The sequence below is a fragment of the Mirounga leonina genome, unplaced genomic scaffold (assembly GCF_011800145.1).
Source record: "Mirounga leonina isolate KUSES-001 unplaced genomic scaffold, KU_Mleo_1.0 Mir_127, whole genome shotgun sequence".
In the NCBI taxonomy this organism is placed as follows: domain Eukaryota; kingdom Metazoa; phylum Chordata; class Mammalia; order Carnivora; family Phocidae; genus Mirounga; species Mirounga leonina.
The window spans coordinates 78,661,736-78,680,395 of record NW_023270316.1 but is presented as its reverse complement, the minus strand read 5'-3'; the positions used below and the strand labels follow the sequence as shown (position 1 = coordinate 78,680,395).

Genomic DNA, 18,660 nt, shown 5'->3' with positions numbered 1-18,660 from the left:
GGGCGTCACGTGACCCCGCCTCCCGCGTCACTCTCGGCCGCATACCAGCCCGGGCGGGGCGCCTGCGGCCCTGGCTGCTCGGCGGCCGGCCCGCTCCGCCCCGCCGCCGCTTCCTGCCTCCCGGTCGCGGCCAACAGCGCCCGTCGCCACCTGCCCGCGGCCTCCCCGCCGACTCTTGCGGACCTTTTTGCCACTTTGTCATCCACCCCCAGCTCCAGTATTGCCGCTTCGACTGCACTGGTATAAAAGTTGGTAACTGTCGTTAAAGCCACTGTTTTCTTAAGCGTCTCACACCAGCCCTGGCGAAGAAAGTAAGTTAACAGGCCTGAAGGAGCCACCAAGTTACCAAATAGGTGTCAGCTGTTAAAAGTAGGGGATAGAAGAGGACAGCTTAGTCCATGGAATCAAGTAATAAACGACGTTCAAATGTATATCCAAAATTAGTTTTAATTTAATCAAACCCCAGTGCTGTGGAAATTTTGTTTATGAGAAATGTTTCATGATGTGCAGAACTAGATAGAAATGTATACCAACAAGTGAGTCTGAGTTTTGCATTTCCATTTGTGGTCTGTGGGTGTGGTACACGGGCATGTGCAGGGATTGTGCAGAGATGTGAGTTGAACTAATAGCCTGGAAGCAATCCTTAATCTACTTCTGGACTCTCCTGACATACTTCCTACCACCTACAGTCTGTGGCAGGTGATGGTGAGGGCTAATATTGTTTTAAAAGCCAGTCCGATTTCCTTTTTAACTAATAAGTTCTTGTGAAGTTCTTAAATTTTAATGTGAAAAGAAATGGTAATGAAGGTAATTATCTCTGGACTTTTTAACAACCTTACAAGTCCCTGGTCTGCCATCCTGTCCACTTTCATCTAATTCCCACCCAGGCTTTCAGCCCTGCCTCCGTCTTAGCTCTCACAAGGAATGAATCTTCCTAGATCACTCTCCTGTTTTCTCTACTCTTTGAGCTCTGGTAATTAAACCAATGATTGTGCGGCTTAGAGTTCAATTTCATTTTTCAATCTTATCCTGTGCTCTACCCAGACATCTTGGACAGTATAAGTCCCCAGTGGGTATTCTGTAATTGAGTCCGTCTTGCACTCACCTGTGTACCTTTTCACTCATACACTGAACTCACTCTCTCCTCCCCAGCCCCAGGCGGGCAGGGCTAGCTGCGATTCTTCTTTGTGTATGTTTAAAGGTCCTGCCCTTGCTGTCTTCGAAGATGTAAACATAATTAAAGAAAACATTTTTTTTTTTGTCAAAGAAATGTTGCAAATAAAAGGAATTTAGTGACTTAAAAATTCTGTATAAACCCCAATAAAATTTTGTAGTTATACTGACCATTAAAGCATTGTTTGCAATAGTGAAAAATCAAGAATAACCTACAATACCCAGCAATAGGGAATAATAGGAAAATAAAAGGTAGATATTCAAGTGACAAAAAAGCTAAGTGAATGAACTAGCTCTATGCTTTTCATAGGATAAATGATAGAATTCGAATTGTAGAGTGGAAAAAAAGCAAGGTGCAGAACTGTATATACACTATGATACCATATTCATCAATAAAATGCCACAGAACCTATACTAATCAATACTTTTATAAGTATAGACATGGAGACTGCAAGAAGATGCACCAAATTCATGATGGCTGTTGCCTATGTAGAAGGAAGGAGGGAAATTAAACTGAGAAGAGCAGAATGAGGACTTCAACTTTACCTCCAATATGTTATTTCTTTTATTTAAAAAGTGAGGCAAAACTGTCAAAATCTTAAAATTTGTTGATTCTGGGTGAATAGGTTTAATCATGTGTGCTGTGTTATTCTTTGTGCCTTTAAAAAAACCATTTTTTAAAAGTTTTCAAATATCTATATATGAAACAAATTGGAAACAGGTAAACTTCTAAATAGAAGCTTGCTTGGAGGGGTGCCTGGGTGTCTCAGTCAGCTAAGCGTCTGCCTTCAGCTCATGTCATGATCCCAGGGTCCTGGGATCAAGTCCCACATAGGGCTTTCTGCTCAGTGGGGAGCCTGCTTCTCTGTCTTCCTCTGTCTGCCACTTCCCCTGCTTGTGCACACGCACACTCTCTCTCTGTCAAATAAATAAATAAAATCTTAAAAAAAAAAAAAAAAAAGCTTGCTTGGACAAATTGACACACCTATGCAGGAGAATATTATGATTAATGGTCATGTTTATTGTTATTCTGGATATGTGTTTATTGATACGAAGTCATTCATTCCTTAGGGTTTTTTGTTTTTTTATTTTTTGAGTACTGCCATGAGTCATGGGCTAAACCAGGCACAGGGGATACCATGGAGAGCAAAACCACATGATTTATCCCCTGCTGGAGCTGACAGTCTTGTAGATGTGTTCGAAAAAAAGCAAGTGGTATCCAATTTTGTAAAACAATATAAGTATATATATTTATATTTTAAAATATGTATACAAAAATATATATTTTATACCATATAATATAGAATTTAAAAAAAATATACAGATATGGGGGGGCGCCTGGGTGGCTCAGTTGGTTAAGCAGCTGACTTTGGCTTAGGTAATGATCTCAGGGTCCTGGGATCCAGCCCTGCCTCTGGTTCCACACTCAGCAGGGAGTCTGCTTGTCTCTCTGCCCTTCCCCCTGCTCTCTCTCAAAAAAAATCTTTAAGTCCAGAAAAGTATGCAGCCAAATGCTGAAAGTTGTAGTTTCTGGATGTAGTTATTCTGGGTGATTTTTTGTTTTATTTCTTTATTATTTTTTATATGTACTTGATTTTTTTATGAAGATTTTAATTTTAATTCCAGTGTAGTTAACATCAGTGTTACATTAATTTCAGGTGTAAAATATAGTGGTTCATCAATTCTATACATTACTCAGTGCTCATCATGATAAGTGTACTCTTAATCCCCTTCACCTATTTCACCCTTCTGGGTGATTTTTGTCTCATAGTTCTTAATACTTTTAAATAGAATAATTAACAAAAATTATGTTTAATAAGTACATCCACACAATGCATCAACTGAGAAGAGGAGAAAAGAGAGAGAGAACACAAGTCCAGCTGAGCATAAAGCCTACAGCAGTGGCAAAGCTACAATGTATAAATTAATTAACATAGTATGTATGTATGTATATATATATATATAAATATATGTATATATGTCCTTACTCTATACCAGCTGCTGCCCTAAACCTGTGTATTCTCATTTAATGCTCTAGACAACCATGTTATTAACCCCATTTTTCTGGAAGAGGACCCTAAAACACAGAGAGCCCCAGTAACCAAGAGCTGGGATTCAAACCTTGATAGATCTGACTCCAAAGCTTGAAATCACGGACCTCAAGAATCATGATTATAATGCACTTATAAATAAGGAAACTGAAGTCAAATAATGGGCTTTGTGCAGTGAGGAAGAGGGGAATTCAAAGATGTGTCTCCAGCACGAGCCAAAGCAGAGAGAGGCTATGGATCCACTCCCTGGCCAGTCCCCTGCAGTTATGAGGCCAGGATGTTTTAGGGGTTCTCACTGAGGCCCCTGAGGAATATGCCCTAAGACTACCTACCTGCCTCCCACCCCCTCCCCAAGCTTCCAATGCAAAACACCTGATTATGGCTCAGCCTCTTTATGTCTCAGTGCCCGAAAAGCAGGCTCTAGTCTTAAAAGCCCTAAAAAACTAGATGAGCTACACTGATTTAATTTGTTTTATACCCATGTCTTTTGTTTCCTTGATTAGATCATAAATTCCACAAGAATAGGAACCATATTCTTCCCCCGAGACTACATATAAAGAACTTCTTACCTGCTAGTTCAAATATACTGAATACACTTTAATATCTCAAATATCAAAATTTAATACCACTTTTTCTTGAAACCAATGACTCTGGGTCCGCCAAAGAGATCTACTCATTCATTGTTGTTCGGAGTTTTCGGTTCTGCAAACTTGTAGCAACTTCTAGAGAAAGAAAAAAAAAATGAAAAGAAAAAAAATCCAGAGAAAGGATTAACAATATCAGCTCTATTAGTTGGGGGATCTGTTTCAATGATGAACTCTTTTTCTAACCTTTTTTTGGTAATTGTGATAAAATATACATAATATAAAATTTATCATTTTAACTAGTTTTAAGTGTACAGTTCAGTGCCATTAAGTTCACAATGTTGTACAACCATCACCACCACCCATCTCCAGAACTTTATCATCCCAAACTAAGACTCTTACCCATTAAACAAATCCCATTCCTCCTCCCCTTCTTGTTTGTTTGGGGGCTTTTTTGAGGGATTTCTTTGCAGTTAGTTTTGCCTCTGTTAGATAATCAACTCCTTTTTTTTTTTCCTCTGCTATCAAGATTCCAGTCTCTAGTAAAATACCATACCTTACTAATTTTCTGCTTTCAATCTACTGTTGTGTAAGAAAGATTACTCAGCTTATCAAAATTGTATGTAAAGTAAGAGCTAATAGAACTTCTCATTCCTAAAGGTCTTTCCTCTGCAAGGAAGAACTAGGACTTCGTGGTGGCTATTTCAACTGTTAAAAGGCCTTTTGCTTCTTCAGTTTCTGGATATTTCCCAAAGGGTATATATTGTAGAAAGTCAGACTTAGAGACAAGTAGATTATTATTGTTTTTAAGAGAGTAATAGATTACTAGATAGCAGATGAATGATCAGAAATGTTTTATATTTTGTAATTTTTAAAATGCCTTTATTTAATAGGAACCTATTTAATAGATTCCACCTCTAGGTTTCTCTCCAATTTTTTTCAATTTTGGTAAAATACACCTAACTTACAATTTACCATCTTAACCATTTTTAAGTGTACAAACTCTTATGTTTCACAATAATGAAAATGTTTCTGATACCAGAGGAGAAAATCCCCAGTATTAAGTTTTCATTCTTAAACATGTTTTCTAATATTAAATTCATGAGAGAAAAATTTTCTCTGATTTTGGTTTATTTTGTTATTTATTTCCATTTTGGAAAACAGGACCTTGTGGAAAACTTGGTAAAACTCTCTGGGGCATGTTTAGGAGAAGGTCCAGGGTCCCAGCAAGCCTTCCACGGTGGCCACCTGGACAGTCTCTGCAGACCTGCCTTTCCAGCCCTCCAACACCACGGAGCGCAGCTTCATTCTCCGCATAGCCACTCTGCTTCTCAGATGAGTAATAAAGTATGTGATTGCATAAGTCAGAATTGCTCAAGAGTTTAAGAAGATTTGTTCCCAGAAGACCTCAAAGAAACACTGTCAAGATAAAAATCACATTCTGCATTTAGAGAATTCTTATGTTGACACTTTACATTATTAAGAGACGAATTGCTAAAACAAATTTTCTTTTCTTACCACATCCTCCGTTAGCTTACTTTTTATGCTGAGTGAGCTATGACAGCAACACCAGCTATTTACTTATTTCTCATTACGTTTATAGTTGGCTGCAATTTCTGTTTTATTTGCAGACTTGAGCAGCATGTTGTTATGTATGTAACTGAAATAAAAATCCCACTGAAAAGGTCTATATGCTCCTGTATGTTCTAAAACCTTCCATTCAAATTTTTAATTTATTTTTAAAGATTTTATTTATTTACTTGTGAGAGAGAGAGAGTGAGAGTGAGAGAGAGAGAGAAGAAGGGAGCATACACAAGCAGGGGGAGCGGGAGGCAGAGTGAGAAGCAGGCTCCCCACTGAACAAGGAGACTGATGCAGGGCTCGAACCCAGGACCCTGGGATCATGATCTGAGCCAAAGGCAGATGCTTAACCTACTGAGTCACCCAAATGTCCCTCAAATTTTTAATTTCATCTTTTGCAGTAAACATTGGTGATACTTGCTTTAGGAAAAACTAAAAGTCTAAGGCTCAAACTCTCCTCTCCACAAAATTAATTTCAATAGTGAAATTTACATTTTCAAAGGGAAACTGAGCTCATCTAAATTGACAATAAATATTTAATTGCATAATTGTAAAAGAAACATTTTCATGGTCTATTTTTAACGTTAAAATTAACTACTAAATGTTTTATCGAACAGTGCTTTTAAGACTATGTATTTTGTTAAATCAGATCTAAAAAAAAAAACAATTGAGTGTGTTATAGTCAGATGCTTGATAAATGGCTTTTGATAATAAAAACTCTGATGAGATGATGATAAGGTAATTTCATATGCAGAAGTGGAAGGGGGCCAGTGACAGGCTGCCAAATTTCAAAGAGCAAAGGGAAATCTGTAAAAGTCAGGAAGCAGTCATGCAGATTGTATTTGATAGCTGGCAACTCCAGAACAAAAAGAGTTTCTTGGTTTGGGGTTGAAACTTGAAAAATGTCCCAGAGCTAATACCTCTCAGAAAGAGGTGAGAGAAAGAACTAAAGTTTGAGGTAAAGATACTTGGAAGGGGAGAAGGGCAGGAGCAAAGTCATGGGAAAGCCTGGTATTTCAGGCATGCGGAGAATGGACAGAATGGAGAGAGTAGGGAGAATGTTAGAGAAATAAGACGGTGAAGTAAACAGAGAAGTTGGGAAGACCAGATGGTATCTCTCTGTGCTTACCTACTGTCAAATTAATACTCGGGGAGGAGAGAGGAGCTGAAAGAATATTGGGGAGATATCACAGAGGGTGAAAGAAAGTTAAACTGAGCTCAGGCAGAGAGAGGAGATGAGAGGACAACACTCTGGTAGAAAGCATCACAGTGGCCAGCGTTCACACAACAAAAGAACGGAACAAGGTTTTTGTCTACACTGAAAGGTGACCTCAAAGAAAAACAAGATCTTGAGTTTGCCTACCTTTTCTTCCTGGTATTTTACATACACAGGAATTTGAGTGTGTTCATGGGTTAGAAAGTTATAATTTGCATTTGAAAGTCACACATATTCATTTCCAGACTTCCAACCAATTCTAGACATTTTCATATGTGTGGTTTGACAACCTTTCAAAGTCAAAGTGGTCTAAATGGAACACATATTCACTCAAATATTTATCATGCATTTACAATATGCTAGTCTTGTCACCCTCTTCAGCAGTACCTAATTTGTTCAACACATTGGGCGCCCAGATGTGCTAGGTACCAGGGACAAAATACTGAACACAGGCATTCTCATGGAGCTTACAAGTCTAGTGGGAGAGGTAAATAATAATGAGGTAATGCTACAAACATGGAAATTTGGGACTGTGGCTAGTACTATAAAGTAGACACAACTATCCATTGAGATTTTATAAAAGAGGGGATGTGATCTGGCCTAAAAAATCAGGAAGCACTTTAGCTGAGATGTAAAAGATGCAAAGAAATTAACAAGATGGACAGGAAAAGCATTCTAACAGAGAGAACTACCTGTGCAAAGGCCCTGTGGGGGAAGGAACATAAGGCACCACTTTAAATGCTAAAAGAGACTATTGTTATTGGCATGCATAAGTAGGGGGTGGGAGATAAAAGGTGAGGATAGAGAGGTAGGCAGGGGTCAGGCTACATAGGGCCTTGTGTGTCACTTTAAGATCTTAGTCTTTATACTCAGAACAATGGGAAGTCATGAAAGGGACATGATGGAATGACATGACCTGATGTGTTTCCAAAAGATCATTCTGGGGGCTGAGTGAAGGACGAGTGGGAGCTGAAAGGAAGGAGGCAAAGGCTAGTCGAGTAATGAAGTGATACAGCTCGGGCTAAGATGATAGCTTTGGAGGAGGAAGAGAGTAGATGAAATGGAGAAATAACAATGGGATCAGCTGTATGGCCCAAGGGAGAAGCAAGTGGCTGTGAGGTTTCTAACTTCTCAAACTGGTGGGTGATAGTGCCTTCCATTGCACTGAGATCCTGCATTTGTTTTTGGAGCTATCATTTGGGGTGGAGTGGAGTGAATGGAGGTGTTATGAAGATAGTTGTAGACACCCATTTGTAGCTCAGAAGAAATCTGATCAGGAGATCCAACCTTGTGAGTTGCCTGCATATATTGCAGGTGGCCACCAAAGCTGAAGGTGTAGAGGAATTTGCCCACAGGGACAGTGTAGAGGGAGAGGGGGAAGGGACTTGAATGTTGAGGAAATGCAACATTCCATGGTGAGTAGAGCAGGGTGAGCCTGCACAGGAAACAGACAAGCTGCCAGAGAGCTGGAAGTCAATGTGGTTTCCAGTCAATGTGGTTTCACAGAAACAAAGGGAAGAGTGTTTCAGGGCAGGAGAGATCAACAAAGATGCATGCTCCTAAAAAGTCAGGTAAAATGAGAACTGAAAAATGTCCCTTGGATTTAAAGACTTGGCAGTCAGTGGAACCTTAGCGGAGAGCTCTCTCTTGGGAGGCTGAAGAGAGGAGACGTTAGGCGGGAAACATTTGTGATGAGTAAGGTGGCAAAGAAACAAGGAAATGAAAGTAGCTGGAGGACAATGAGGGTTCAAGGGGAGAACTTGTTTTAAATGGGAGAATTCTGCTGCTGTAATAAGTTACCATACAATCAATGACTTGCAGAGGCACATAGTCGTTACCTTACCACCTTCTAGGTCTGCAGCACAGGTGAAGAATGGGATAGGAGACCCCGGCATCACCGTTCCCTTTCATTTTTAGACCCTTATGGTGGCCTAAATGGGCTCCCCTCCTTTCAGTTTCATCTTTTTCCCATCCATTCTTCACAGCCTGAAGCCACATCAGTTGTCCTAATGTGCAGCCTACTCAAAAACCTCCAGGAGCTCCCCACTGCCTACCGAACAAAGCCTAGACTCTTTGATAGTTGACAAGCCCTCCATGATGAAGTGAAAAAATGTATTTCCAGGCTTCCTTTGCATTCTTTGACTCTGTGTGTGCATGTATGCAGGTGTGTGTACCCTAGACCTAGATGCTAACCAAATGGCTGTTTCCTGCTTGGAATCTGTCTCCATGTCCTGCTCATGCTTTGCCAGGCTTGGCTGTCTACTCCCCACTTTTTCTCCTGGTCGAAATCCTACTCCCATGTGGTAGGTAGCAGAATGCCACTTCCCCACCAAGATATCCATGCCTTAATGTCTAGGGCCTGTGAATGTTACTCCACATGGCAGAATGGACATTGCAGATGTGATTAAAGTTACAGACATTGAGATGGGGAGATTATTTTGTATTATTCAAGTGGGGCCTGCTGTAATTAAAAGGGTCCTTAAAGTGGAAGAGAACAGAAGGGAAGGTTGGATGCTACAACATGGGAGGGATTTGACCTGCAACTGGGTTTGGATACAGAGGAAGGGCCACGATCCAAGGAATGCAGTGGCTTCTAGAAGCTTTGTAAAGCCCTCGATTTATAGCCAGCAAGAAAACAGGAACCTCAGTCCTACAACCACAAAGAACTGAGTTCTGCTAACAACCCAAATGGACAGGAAATAGACTCCCCCTCCTAGAATCTCCAGGAAAGAATTCAACCCTGATGACATCTTGGTGTTAGCCATTGAGATCCATGTTGGACTTCTGGCCTCCAGAACTGTAAGAGAAGACATTTTTGTTGCTTTAAGCCACTAAGTCTATGGAATTTGTTGTGGCAGCAGGAGGAAACTGCTACACCCTCCTTCAGGGGGTTTCTCCTTCACTAGACACTTTCTAATTCACTGTCTCCAAGAAGCTGTCCTTGACTATCTAAGTCAGAAGTAGCCACTTTCCTTTCTTTTGAACTCCCTGCAGCACTGTGTGGGACTTCTCTCCTGATGGGAAATGGTCTGGGATCCTGGTTATTTGCAAACTTTCCTAATTCTCCTGTTAGACTTCTAGCTCCTTGAGGTGAATGAGCGCTCAGGATTTAGGTGCATATAGTAGCCACCACAGTACTTAGCCCCTTGCCTAGTAAACAGAAGCTGCTCAACAATTGTTTTTGATTTCTTTTGTTTTGTTTTTACGTAATGAACAAATGGAAATCCCTATAAAGATGGCAGACATAAAATAACCATAATAAGTATACCCTTTCCCTTCTTTTTTCCCTCATGTTAGATATAATTATCTGAACTTTGAAATTAGAAGCCATTCCTTTACTATCATCAGTAGCCCCAAACCATTTGAATATTTACCATTAACAGAAAATATTATTCCCATCACACAATTAATTTCAATTAGTTATATTTCATGCCTTTCCTCAGAAGCAGACCTTGGAACTTCAAGGAGTTGATAAGTGAGAATGGATAAAGAGACATGTTTACCTGTAAATGGCTGCAGATAACCAAGGTATTATTTTTTTAATATTGCTGATAATAATCAGTTTACATTCACACCAAACAGGATTTGGTTAACTTATAAAGGACTAAGTCCGCACTTTAATGTTTCTTTTCCAGGATGGAATTATGAGGGAGGGAAGAGTACAATAGTGAATATAAATTATATTTAGAATTAGAGAAAAATGAATTTCAAAAAAAAAGTTCCCCCAGATCAAGGGACACATTCATGCCCATCTATACTGAATGAATACCATGATGATAATAGCAAGGCAGACAGAACATTTATAGACTACTAAAAATCCCAAGATATGAAGCTACAGTGTTCAAATAATCACTGTAAAAGCATAAAGCAAGATTCAGATATTAGAGATGATTGCTCCCTTGACAATGGATGCATGAATTTCACAGATCCCAGAACTAGACATCTAAGAAGTCAAGAGGAAAGGAAAATATTTTCTGAACAGTGGAAGCTACACTAAAAAATCACAACTCAGAGCTAAACTAACAGATTAATTTTACATTGAGAGATCAGGATGATGGATTTTGGGGGCGCCTGGGTGGCTCAGTCGTTAAGCGGCTGCCTTCAGCTCAGGTCATGATCCCAGGGTTCTGGGATTGAGCCCTGCATCGGGCTTTCTGCTCGGTGGGAAACCTGCTTCTCCCTCTCCCACTCCCCCTGCTTGTGTTCCCTCTCTCGCTATGTCTCCCTCTGTCAAATAAAAATATAAAATCTTTAAAAAAAAAAAAAAGAATGATGGATTTTGTTTGGACCAGGCTCTTGCTGGTTTTTAAGCATGATACCCCCCACCCCCAGTATGCCTTTATTTAGCAGATAGTACACTATATATTTTTCAAAATGAATATGCGTTGAAGATCTCTGTAGCAAACATGCAACAACTCAAATACTGAACGTAGTTAGCTACTGATATCTAGAGAAATTTTAGATAAAATCTGACTAGGACGGGGAAGAAGTGGCAGGAAAACAGAGGAAGAAGCCAAGTACAATTGGAGCAGAAGCTCAGATAACGTGCACTCAGGGGACAAAGCAGGGGGAGAGAGAAGGGCTGAGCTCCCAGCAGGAAAATAATCAAGGAACACTGGTGCTCCAGCGACAGACAGGGCTGTTGGATTGTGGTTACCCACCCCATTACTGTAGAATTGTTCTTGGCCGATTTCTCAGTTTTCCTCTCCAGATTAAGTTTTAATTACTAAATGCACTAGAAATACTGCCTGAGCCCAAGTCCTTTTTTTTTTTTTAAGATTCTTTTTATTTCTGTGACAGAAAGAAAGAGAGTGAGAGAGAGAGAGCACAAGTAGGAGGAGTGGGAGAAAGAGAAGCAGGCTCCCCGCTGAGCAAAAAGCCCAACGTGGGGCTCAATCCCAGGACCCTGGGATCATGACCTGAGCCAAACGCAGACGCTTAACCGCTTAACCAACCGAGCCACACAGTCCTTTTTATTAGTGATCCCTAAAGAAGGTCAAAAGTAAGAGAGGAGGTTCTTTGAAGTCCTCATGGAAGGTAACCAATGCTGTATCTCTATGTCCCCAAGACAGTGCCGGTCCCATGTGTGGTCACCATGTCTGAGCCCATTCCGATGCTGCATTTCCTCCATAACTAATAACCACTGAGTATTTGCATTTTAAAGGGAACCCAGGAGATGTAAAGCCTTTAAGATTCAAAGGACTGAATCTCTTTAGGTGGAATTTCAAGAATTAGAAATACTTTGTCATCCATTCATTTATCACCTGTATATCGAATTCCAGGCACAGTGCTGGGCATTGAGATCATAATGATGGTGAGCAAACTCAAACAGAACCCTGTCATCATAGAAATTACCACTCCAAGAAGGAGGAGGTGGCCCTAAATCAAAAACAAATGCATGATTAGAAACAGTAGTAAGTGTCATATCATCTAATTCCTCTAACCTGTTGGGCACAGGAGGCAGTCAGGGATGCTCTTCCTGAAGGAATGACATCTGAGAGCTAAAGGGTGAGTGGAAGGTAACCAGGCAAAGGGTAGGGATGGGGTGGGAGCAGCATCCCTGGCCTGGGTACTGGAGAATTTCTATATGGGGGAGGGAGTGCTGGGCTAATGAGTGTCCTTTGAAGATGGTAGCCAGTCTACTCTTGCTGGAAGGACCCTCATGTTTTTCACCAAACAAACCCCTCTTGGTGATGCTAATAGGAGTGATTTAGGGACCACAAAAGTTTACTTGGAGGGGCTGAAGGAGATGTTGGTGACCTGAGTCCCTCTCATGTCCCCCTTCAGCCTCACCATGAGGTAGAGGGAACTGCCAGGGCAACCTCTTTATCAGGCCCACAAAAGCGTTCTAATTTTAACATCTTTTAAAATCAAAAGAAAAATATGAATGTAATGTCAATTATCAATTATATTTGCCTTTATACACATATACAAGGAAGGGGCCCTTGAAGGCAATGGTCACACCGCAGCCACGGGAAGTGTCCAAGGCAGGAGGGCACAAGGGCGGGGAGTTGAAAGGAAAGGTTTAGAGGGCAGGCAGGGCCAGACTTCTGGGAAGGGTAAGGATGCGGTTCTTTATCTACCTCAGAACAGCAGGCAGTCACTGAGAAGGTCTACACTGAGGACTGACGTGAGCTTAAGCAGTCACAGGCCTCACAGAGGTGAGAGATGAGGGCGCTTCCTCAGAGCAGGGCGAGAGGGGTTTGCTGAGGCTGCCTAACAAATACCACAAACTGGGGGGGCTTAAACAGGAATGTATTGTCTCATGGTCGGGGAGGGTAGAAATTGGAGATCAAGATGTCAATAGACAGGTTCCTGGTGAGGGCTGTGAGGGAGAATCTGTTCCAGGCCTCTCTACGAGCTCCTGGTAGCTTCAGGTGTTCCTTGGCTTGTTGGTGGTCATTTTCTTCCTGTGTCTTCACATGGTCTTGCTCTGTATGTGTCTGCGTTCAAATTTCCCCTTTTTATAAGGACATATAATCATACTGGATTAGGGCCCAACCTGACCACCTCACTTCAACCTGATTACCAGTACAAAGACTGTATCTCTGAATAAGGTCACATCCTGATACTGGGGTTTAGGACTCCAACATATGAATTTTGGAGGGACACAACTCAACCCATAACAAAGAGTCAGCAAACCACGGCCCATGGGCCAAATCTAGGCCACTACCTGGTTTTATGTGGGCCCTGAGCTAAGAATGGTGTTTATATTTTTAAATAGGGGGAAAGGTCAGAAAAATAATAATATTTCATGATTCATGACTATTTTATGAATCTATAGTTCGGTGTCCATGAATAAAGCTTTATGAGAACACAACCACACTCATTCATTTACATATTATCTATAGCTGCTTTTGCCCTACACTAGACTTGAGTAGTTGTGACAGATACCATATGGCCTGTAAAGCCTAAATATTTGCTTTCTGGCTTATTACAGGAAAAGGTTGCCAACTGTCACCCCAGAGCCACAGCAGTGGGCATGGAAAAATTGGATGGGTACGGGGGCTGCTGAAGAGGCAAGATCAACAAAATTTGGCTTACATAGGGAATTTGGTTACATAGGGAATGACAAAGAGGGGGATGTCAGCGACTCCTGCTTTTCGGGTACCTCCCCCGATATTGCCATAGAACTCAGGCTATGCAAACACCTCCACAGATCAACCAGGGTCAGTAAAATGACCCTGTGTTTGGACCTCTGTAAGAAATAAAGAACACTGGGGCCTGTGGGGGGACACATACCTCATCTAAAAGTTCACAAAGTCAATTTTTGTGAATACACAATGCTGGTGAAACAGAACACATCAGGAAACCAAGTTCAGGCTGACTTACTGGTTCACAACTCCCACTCGGCTTATAAGGTTGATGCGCAGAGTCCAGTTGGGCTTATAGGGAGAAAGGAGGAGCCTCACATCCGTTAAATCCCAGAGCTGCCTGTCTACCTCTGGGTCTAACCAACATCACATGCATCCCACCTTTTTTCTTTCCTGAAGGAAGCTCCTTTTCACCATCCGCTCTGAGCTCCTTTGTTCCCCAGCCCACCTCTCCCTCTCTCCCTTCAGCCTGATTCAGCCTTACTGCACCCCAGCCTGTGTGAAGCCAAAGGAGAGAGGACTAAGCCCGCCTCACCTGTGAAGAGCTCTCCTCTTGTAGGGGAGACAAAAATGGAGGCAGTTTCATCTCTGGGTGAGATGAGCACACCAGGCAGGTGCAGGTGTGTGAGGAAGACTGGTCCTCACTAGGACCAAGGCAACAAGACTCTGAACAAAGGCCTAGACAGGTGGACCAGGACGCCATTCAGAGTAAATGGGTTATTCCCAACAGCCTCCCTGCCCCTCTGCGTGCCTGGTAGCATCTCCCTCCCCTCCGAGATGGGACCCAGGCTGGACACAGAGAGACTCCCTGGGGTAACTGATGCCCATGGGCAGCTCTGCCATCCCAGGAATAGTCCACCACCCAGAACCCACTCCCAGGCTTCTCTCTGAGTCTTGTCTCCTGGATGCACTTCTGAAGCTCCTGGAAAAGAAAGGTATAAATGAATTACTAAGTGAAGGGGGGGAAGGAAGGAGAGACCTTACCCTGCTACTGTCAACTGCACTATGACGGGATTACTTTAGTCTTAGCTCATCCTCAGCACCCTAGAACAAGGCTGGCACCTAGGACGTGATCCATTAATGTGATAGAACGATTGAAAGTAACTACTTTCTAATGGTGTGATTTCAGGTGCCCAGAAAGGTTGTGTGTATGTTGCAGATCTGTTTATTTTCCACATGGTTTTGTTCCCTAGTACTTTTTCCCACTTGTTGCTCTGAAAGCTTCTATCACTCTGATTTAAAAGAGCTCCCCATCCTGCCACTTCCTCCACAAAACTTTTCCTGATCCTGGATTACAAGCCTATAACCTCTGGTCTGGGAGGCAGCTGAGTGCGCTGGAAAGAGCCAGTCTTTGGAGCCAACATATCTGGTTAGTTGTGAGATCTTGACCAATTTCATCAAAACTTTTCAGAGCCTTGGTTTCCTCATTTATAAAGCAGGGATTCGTATCCTTCTCACGGTGTCATAGGATCAAATAACACAATGTATGTGAAGGCCCTGGCATATGGTAGATGGTTGTTGAATAAATAAAATTTTTATCCAAGGAAAAATTTTGAGGAGCTGGAGCTTACCAAATCTCAAGAGTGAAAAGAACATCCTAGATGGAAGGATAAAGCCAACAATCTTTCGGCGAGTTTTCAGCCTAATGAATCAAATTATTAACATCAAATTGAGGGAGGGAAATGCATTTCTACAGAAGGTAATAGCACCATATGCTACCAATTATAGCCCATAGCTGTGCTTTCTTAGAAATCATGAACAGAAATATAAATAGGGCATTTATGATGATTTTTAAGTAAAGCACAGTTGTGACCAACATCCTGTAGATACAGAATTGTTTTTTCATAAAACTATCCATATTAAACTCCACATGCTGTATATGCTGAAAAAAAAAAAAAACAAACAAAGAATCTGGGGACTTTGAATGGAATTTCCCTAACCTTAGGAAGGAACGCCACAAGTCGAATATCATAACTGGCAGCTGTGGGATTAATTCTAAGCCTTTTTAAGGCCTGACAAGCATTTTGTTTGGCAAGGGTAGAGCAATGTGTTATGGTGGATCTCTAAAACTCGGGGTTCTGATTCAGGGATAACCCTAGTTTTCCTTTAGTGCTGTTAGAAAAAGAGAAAAAACATAGGATTTACAGGTTAGACTGGAAATACAAAGATGACTTTGAACTTGTCGATATCCCATAATCTTATGTCGCCACTTCACCGTTTTTTTTGGTTTGCTTTTATGTTCCTCACAAAGTTAGCTGAACTGATCAAAGTCAAACCCTATCCTTTGCTAACACACGCACGCACACACATGCACGCAAACACTGGCCCCGTCTCAGCTGGAAACAAGAGGTCAGACGGTCTGCTCACCACAGCACGCTCTGTGAGGCCACACCCTGTTTGGTCAGTTCACACGCCCAGCAGAATGTGTCACTGAAAAACTCTGAATGTCAGGAAATTGAGACTATGGGTAAAGAGAGATGGCCAAATGATTTCAATTCCTTCCTCAAGAGAAGCAATTCCTGACACCATGAGGAATGCTCAGAGGAATTTGCTCTTTCACTTCCAGGAAACCGTTCTCCTATCTACTGGGCATTATCTCAAGCACCAAATGGGCTGACCGAGGACAAACATCAGTACGAGGGGCTCAGCCCTGAAAATTCCCTGGCAGTGCTGGACATTAATTTAAGATGCAGTCACTACATGTAAGTTCTACGAAAAAGCACAACTGGCAAGACGTGGATGTATGGGGTTTCATTTGTGTGCAAAACAAGTACTTCTCTGCTGAACTGCAAATGAACTTCATATTTGCAGTTGCCTTCATTGCTCCGCTGCTAAATGCTAAACATAAACCTGGGCGCGGCGCATGTTAACAATATTCTTTCAAATGCCCGGGATCCTATGATAGCGTAATGTTTAGTTTCTGTAGGTGTGCTATTTAGTAAAGTTGGATAGGACTGGATGTCAGCCAATAACATCCATTGAGCACTTTTGTGCCAAGGACTGTGAAGAGAAGGAACAGAAAAGACTGATGGAGAGAGCCCCACATACAAGAGAAATAATGACGGCAGCAACAGAGCCGTAAGAAGTTCAAAGTAATATGCCAACAGAGCAAGGGCTTGAGTGCTCAGAGGGTATCAAACCAAAAGTCAGGGCTCAGTTGGAGTCTGAAGTTCAGATGAGTGCAGCTATGGAAAGCAAAAACGGGGCCCAGAAGGGGCAACTCTGGGGGGCAGCCTGTGTGGTCTAAACTTGGTGGAAACAAAATTTTTAAATAGTACCCCAAAATAAGGCTCAGAGAGCTATATAGTTTCACCTTCAAAATCTAGAAGGCAGAATTAGATATTTTTTCTTATTGTATTTTAAAATAAAACAATCTACTTCTGTTGAACTGCTAAGTTATTCTCATGTAAAAAAAACAAAGAAAAATTGGCTTGTGTGACGTTACACAGTTTGCTGACATTTGGTTTGAAGGCAGTTTGTTCTTAAACTTGTGGTACTTAATAGCGATGAGACAAAAGGTAGAAACAAGTGGAATATTAATTTAAAAACTTGGGTTCAACCATGTATGCGTGGCCCCCCCTTTTTTGTGGAAGTGGCCTAATTGAGTGACAAGTTAATGAAATTTAACATTTTCAGCAACCAAAATATTCACTAAGTCAATATATACAAATGACATTGCCTAATCACAGGTTTTTGTGAAAGTAAAGGGGCATCTTTCATCATGGCTTCTCGAACACAGACCTGAGTTTGGCAAAGCACCAAGGTGGTGAAAACCTGGAGGGGATCCTGGGCCAGGATAAAGAAAGCTCTGTTCACTTGTAATTCACAGACTGGGATGGAAACCCTCAAACAATATTTTCTATAGGTATAGTCTGGGGAGCTTGTTTAAAAAGTTCACTCCTTACCCAGACATTCTGAGTCCAAAAGTCCATCCAAAGTGAGGACTCCAGGAGTGTTCATTTTGGTTTTTATTATGGAAATTTTAAAGTATTTACAAAAATAAAGAGATTAGTATAATGAACCCTCACACATCCATCACCCAGCTTTAACACATGGCACCTCTTGTTTATCTTCTTGTATCTCCCAGATTATTCTGAAGTAAATCCCAGACATCATTTCTTTCTATAAATATTTCAAATCTTATCTTTAAAAGATAAGGGCACTTAAAAAAACAAACAAACAATAAAAGGCACCCAAATTAGAAAGGAAGAAATAAAATTATCTTCATTTACAGATGACATATCCTAAAAATACATATGAATAAAACTATTAGTCCTAATAGATTAGTTCAGCAAAGTAAAAGGATACATGAGCAATATAAAAAAATCAATTTTATTTCTGTACACTAGCAATGAATAATATGAAAATGAAATTAAGAAAAAATCCATCTATAATAGAACCAAAAAGAAGAAAATATTTAGGAATAAATTTAACCAAGAAGCACAAGACTTGTATACTGAAAACTACAAAATATTGTTGAAAGAAATTAAAGAAGACCTAAATAAATGGAAATATGTCTGTGTTCATGGATTGGACAATTTAATACTGTTAAAATTTATCAACAGATTTAATGTGATACTGATCAAAATTCCAAATGTTTTTTCACAGAAATGAACAAGCTGACCCTAAATTTCAATGGATCAGAATAGATAAAACAATCCTCAAAAGAAAAAACAAATTTGGAAGACTCACACTTCCCAATTTCAAAACCTACTACAAAGCTACAGAAATCAAAGAGGTATGATACTGGCATAAAATAGCCATAAAATAAATAGAATTAAGATTCCAGAAACAAACCCATACTTCTATGGTCAATTGATTTTTGATAAGGTTGTCCAGGCAATTCAATGGAGGAAAAATTGTCTTTTCAACAAATGGTGCTGGGACAACTGGATATCCACAGGTAAATCTCTACCTCACACCATATGCAAAATTTAACTCAAAATGGATCGACAACCTAA

The 18,660-nt window shown here is 40.9% G+C and overlaps 1 long non-coding RNA gene across 2 annotated transcripts; it reads left to right on the top strand.

The window, feature by feature from the left end:
* The first annotated feature begins 51 nt into the window (after positions 1-51).
* Positions 52-18,418, top strand: LOC118009596. Of its 2 annotated transcripts, XR_004678979.1 has the most exons (4): positions 52-311; positions 10,049-10,133; positions 16,266-16,401; positions 18,308-18,418. It is a non-coding gene; the product is annotated as an uncharacterized LOC118009596 (long non-coding RNA). The 2 variants fall into 2 exon arrangements; XR_004678980.1 differs by lacking the exon at positions 10,049-10,133.
* Positions 18,419-18,660: the final 242 nt, after the last annotated feature.